We start from the raw sequence: 6,388 nt of genomic DNA, 5'->3' as shown, positions 1-6,388 counted from the left end.
AAAACTAGTTGATGGAGCGAGCTAGCTGACCACGAAGAAATTATTAGAAAATTAGTAATTAAAACACGACCTCGAACTGCGGAGCTGTTAGCTGATATTGCGGTTGTTTAGTGAACAATTACAAATAAAAAATGTCTATCAAAAATTACCTTGACGTGACTGAGGAAATAACTGCAGATGACTCAACAACATAATTTGAGTATGTTGTGTATCTCGACGAAAATTCAAACGCACTTAACAAAATGGGCAGAGGAACCTTTCACAAACGCGATGAAGATGCGTTTCTGCTGCTGCATAAGGCTGTACATGAAATTCGAGGTAGAATCCGAGCAGCTCCACCTGGTGGAGCATCACCTGGTAATATTACTACTGGCACACACATAAATCTCGTGAATAAAGGTTTGAGCTTGTTTAAAAGCGCAAAGATATCAACTAGCTAATCAAACAGTAGAATATATTTCTATGCATTTGCCAGTAGCAAGTACAATTATTATCATCGATGACTATTCACGATCTGTTGCAACAAATATGCTGTGGTTAAAAGATACTGAAACTGGAGCAGCTGTTTCAAGCAAGTTTCCGTATTTTAATGCATTAGGTCCTGGAGCTGATGCTGCTGAGAAAGTAAATATAGTAAGAGATTTTCCTATTGGAATTAGTATTGATGCATCAGTTGCAGCTGAAAACGAAGATGCAGTAAGGGATTCGCTCATAGCAGCTTGTAATTTTCTTAAAATTACTGTACCAGCTGCTGATGCTGATGGAACTGCAATGTTAGCAGTAGCAAATCGTATTATAAATAATACCGTTATTAGAAATCGATCATATATAGCTCGGGTCACAAAACAATGATGCTACCATGGATTTGATTTATACGCTGTTCTGTGAGGAGATTCCAGCGGGGAAGAGAGTTCATCGTGCGAATGATCAGGTAGCTAATAATAATATCGCCAACTTATCATAGCAAGACGAGATATATTAAAAAAGAAAAGTTATTGGAAGTATCATTAATAGTGGATATTTACTGGTAATAGTACGAGGTACACAAACTAAACAAATTATGTATCTCTCACATCGTCTTGTTTATGAAGTATTTCATGGGCCTATCAAAGTGGTTTAGCCATCGATCACAGTAACATAATTAAGATTGATAATAGACTCGAGAACATTGATCTTGTCCATTGGAAAGAAAACAGCAGGCGAGGTAATTCTGGAAATGATGGCAGCTTTACAAATCTTAGACCTGTTATAGCAACTAACTCTATTACAGGTGAAGAAATATAGTTTTCATCAATCTCAGCAGCAGCGAAACGTTTTGACATTTGTTCAGCATCAGTAAAATATGTTGCTGGTGGTATTATAAAATCTTCTCTATCAAAAACAAGCGGAACTAGACTCTTCTTTTGTTACGAACCACCTGCTGTTTATAATATTTGCTACCTCGATATTGTCTTCGCTTTGTTGTTGGTGGGGAGATTCTTTCCTTATGAGTATCTCGATGATTGGAGCAGATGTGACGAAACAAGTTTACCTGACAAAGATAAGTTTTATTCTCAGTTGAATCTTGAAAGTGTTAGTGATGATGATACTGCTTATGTTAAATCGATATGGGATTCGATCGGCTGTAAAGAACGTCGGTGATTATCATGACTTGTATCTGATCTTAGATGTGCTGTTGCTCGCAGCTATATTCGAAAATTTCAGAGAAGTCAGCGCTGACATCTACGGGTTTGACCCAGGTTGGTACTATACTGCACCGGGACAAAGCTGGGATGCATTACTGAAACATAACAAATTAAAACTAGAACTGTAGCAGACCAATCTATGTTCTGTTACATCGAGCGGGGAATCCGAAGCGGAATAAGTGTCATAGCAAATGAATATGCAAAGGCAAATAATAGATATCTGCCCGACTATGATAACACGGCGCCATCAAGTTGTATAATCTATCTCGATGCCAACAATCTTTATGAGTATGCGATGTCCGATTCTATGCCGTGTGGTGGTTTCAGATGAGTCAGTGAAAAACAGTGTTTTGATGAAACAGATAAAATCATCACAGCCGAATGCGAGCATCCTGACATTAGTTATTTAGCTGAAGTTGATCTTGAATATCCTGTTGAGCTTCATGATGCACATGATGATTATCCATTTCGTCCAGAATCAATGCTGATCGACTATAGTTTGTTTTATCTGATGAACAAAGAAATTATTCGCACGGTAAATCTATCTCAAACAATTATGTTGTTCGAAAACTAGTTCCTAATCTGCTTGACAAACGTAGATACATTTTACATTATAAAAATCTGAGACAGGCACTTGATTATGGTCTTATACTAAATAAAAGTTTATCGAGTTCTAAAATTTAATCAATCATGTTGGATGAAAGATTATATCAACGTTAATACTAGCCGACGAGCCGACGAGCAGTTGTTGCATAAACGGAATAAGAAACAAAAAGTTTTTAAAAATAATGAACAACGGCGTCTTTGGTAAGACCATGGAAAATATCAGAAAGCGAGTCGATATAGAGATTGTCAATAAAATGGAACGTCGTAATAAACTTAATGCATCTGATGATTTTGTTAGTATGAAACTATTTAATGACAATCTGGTAGTCGTTCATAAAAGAAAGACAAAGTTGAAGTTGAAGAAACCAGTTTATATTGGTGTGGCAGTGCTTGAGATATCAAAGACGTTAATGCACTGGATCCACTACGATTCTGTTACGGTTAAATAGTCTGGTGCTGAGCTGTTATTTACAGACACTGACTCGCTAATGTACAAGATAGAATCTGGTGATATTTATCAAGAATTTTACGATAGCCGAGAACTATTTGATTTTTCAGATGATCAACAAAACAAACCCAGCGGATTTCACAGTGACAGGTTTGTCGGATTACAGAGTAAAATGTATTATTTTAAATTAGCTGATAATAAAGTTAAAAAACGAACAAAGTCATCAAAAGAAATGTAAGAGATAAGGTGATAGGATTCGATATTTATAAGGCTGGGCTAGACTGATTTTCTGATTATGTTGAAAAGATGGCAATATGACCAGGTCATCATAAAATTGAGACTGACGTAATCATAAAATCTGGTCTGCGTAATTTGGATGACAAAATATACTGCTCTGATTTAATAATTACATTTGTGTTAGGGTAAAAAACGTCTGATGTTGACTATAGCAAGGTGGAGTTCTTTTAGATTATTTATTACAGAAAATTTTCTGTGAATGTCAAAAATAGGGATAGTAAAATTTTGTGTAAATAGTAAAAACAATTGCTTGCGATTTCATGTAAAAACCGCAAGAGACTTAATTAAGGGGGTTGTTTCTGAGCCGACCCAATTCTATTCGACGACGATGATTTCCAGTTTTTGTATTTGCTTAAACATTATGCTGACGTCCTAATACAAAATAAAGTTTGGCTCAGAAACCCCATTTACGAAGACTACTTAGCAACGTATTCCAGTTTTATCAGTGCACATATTTGACAGCAAACCTCTGCCAGCGTATAATTATCTCTTTCTTTTTACTTGTTTCCAACAATGTCTTGTAGTGTTGGATTAGTATCTTCTGGTAATAGTTTGGATATTATGGAAGGATGTACATTCGCCAGTGCTATATATTCCTTTGAACCTTGGGATAATTCTATTGCGATGGTACTGGAACACATGAAATACTTTGCTGCCTACAACCGAAGAAAGTGTATTGTGAAAGTAATGAGTTTTCAAAAGCATATTCTTCCCAGGCAGGAAATATTTTCGAATCAATATGAATGACATGGAGCAAACGTTTGTAGATATTTTAACAGTACATTCTATCGTGGTCAGCGCGACGCGTAACCATTAAGATTGGCTAAGCGCGCCATAAATTTGCAGCTTTCGATGGTTAACCTCTATTGCTTGGAAGCGTGATTGGATTTCAATTATGACCCGCTAGGACAACTGTCCAGCATATATGTTAACGTAGGGTCAAGTAGAGTAAATGACAAAATGGAGACAAGCCAGAGATAAATTTTGGGAAATCTTGGGCAATTTGAAAGAGGTGGCGTGAAATGATATTTTACAGAATAGTTACTAATAAAGGTGGACGAGAGAAAATTAGTCTAACTTCGATTGGAGTGTTAACAGTTTGGCGGTTGGAACAAAGTCAATCCTGGTTAGATAATCTAATCGAGGGGGAGAGAGTGTTGCCTAGATGAAGCTGGCTTCTAGATCAGAAGAAAGTACTTTGCTCGCTAAAATTGTCCAAATAACATTGAGGGACACGGATATGATATTCGGCTTCATGAAAAAGGAGCGAGTCTCGAGAAAGCACAATAAAGAATAGCTCCATACCTGTGGATCACGAAGTAGGAAACGATAGCAGACAGCCAAGTTACAGCTGAGGACTTGAAGAGGCAGAGAGAGAGAGAGAGAGAGAGAGAGAGAGAGAGAAAGAGAGAGAAGGAAAAGAGAGGGAAAGAGAAGGAAAAGAAATATGGAAACACTGAACTTTCACAGCAATATGGAAAGGACCGGCTGCAACCAGGTTATGCTGACATGCTGACAATTTGGGTTCGATCTGTCACTCCTTTCTATGATGAAATTTGTTTTAACTGTATAACAGAACGGCTAATTGCATTTCGCACAATTTTTTCATTATATTTCTAAAAGAAAGTGTATTATTCAAACGTCACGTTCAATTTCATTTTGTTAAGTAATTGATTAAAGTGTTATATGTTACATATGTTTTATATATTTGCCCAGATCTCTGTCATTCCAGCCATTAATTTCATATATTATTTTATTGTTGCTCGATACAGGATATACACATAACCAGCGCACCATGGGTATGAGGGATCATGTCACATATAATTCACATCCTACCAAATACCCCGTGATATATTTGATATTAAAGGTTAAATTAATTACCTATATATTCACCTCTTTATTATATACAGTAACGCGTGTAATATGCACCAGGCAACGAACTTTCCAAATTGAATAACCGAAGTAGCTCAGGATTGATAGCCTCGATAATCTTACTTAATGGAGCTTCCGAGCAGAAAAAGATCCGCCTACTTAATTATGTACATATCATTGCATAGACCAGTTTAAGTCTTTAACATGGCTAACAGTTCCATTGAAAGAAAAAACATTCTCAGTATATACAGACACAAGGACGAAAATGGGAAGTTATGACTATTTTAATGTGATATAATGACAGTAATGAAGGTGTCAGAGCTACTTCAACAAAACAGGATGTATGCCTGCCCCAGGCAGTTAGATAAACACACACACACACACACACACACACACACACCATCGCGCAGCGGTCAATAGTTAGTAGCAATCTGTTAAAGGGACTGTTTATGAACATTACGAATTTTGACAGTACTTTCGATGCAAAACACGTTAGCTTTAAATAGGAATGTTGTTTTAATTATACAATTATACCGTGCATCATGACAAAGCTGCGTTGAAATTTATTACAACATTTACTTATTCCTAACCAAAAAGGTAACCTATATTTGTTTCCACGAATATAATATAGATAAATGCCTCTTGCTCCAGGGGGACTCAGAAAAAAAAAATGAAGATGACCAATAAGCAGCCTTTGCAACCCTGAGAAAAACTGGGTTAAGCACTTACCTTTATAGTCGAGAAGTATGTTGCCTGGACTTCAAGTTAGAGAAATGTACATGATGATTATGTTTTGTATACCTGTGGCACAATACTAACAAAAATTTCTCTCTGTAGGTAACTGTTCCTGTGTCTCATTATAGATAAATGTTAACAGAGTTTGTTTTCACGGATACACGAGCTGGGCAACAAACGCACACTAAGATGTAAATTCGGCATTCGGAACAAATATAGTAGAGAATGTGCGTATCATCTAAGTATTAGAACATCGCTACATTGCGGTTTACACGTTTGTAATTAGCACAAAGATCATAACTTTATACGGTACACGTAATGATAGATCCATTTCAATCTAGTTTTCAATAAAGAAATTCAATAGCATAAGTAACGTTTGACCGACGTACGGACTCGTCGATCTATCAATAACATACGTAACGTTTGACTGAGGTACGGACTAGTCGATCCATTAATAACATATGTAAGGTTTGAGTGAGGTACGGACTAGATCCATCAATAGCATAAGTAACGATTGACTGAGGTACAGACTAGTCGATCTATCAATAACATACGTAAAGTTTGACTGAGGTACGGACTAGTCGATCCATTAATAACATATGTAAAGTTTGAGTGAGGTACGGACTAGATCCATCAATAGCATAAGTAACGATTGACTGAGGTACGGACTCGTCGATCTATCAATAACATACGTAAAGTTTGACTGAGGTACGGACTAGTGGATCCATTAATAACATGTGTAAGG

The sequence above is a fragment of the Sinohyriopsis cumingii genome, chromosome 4 (genome assembly GCF_028554795.1).
Source record: "Sinohyriopsis cumingii isolate HCF-2022 chromosome 4, ASM2855479v2, whole genome shotgun sequence".
In the NCBI taxonomy this organism is placed as follows: Eukaryota; Metazoa; Mollusca; class Bivalvia; order Unionida; family Unionidae; genus Sinohyriopsis; species Sinohyriopsis cumingii.
This window is presented reverse-complemented; position numbering follows the sequence as displayed.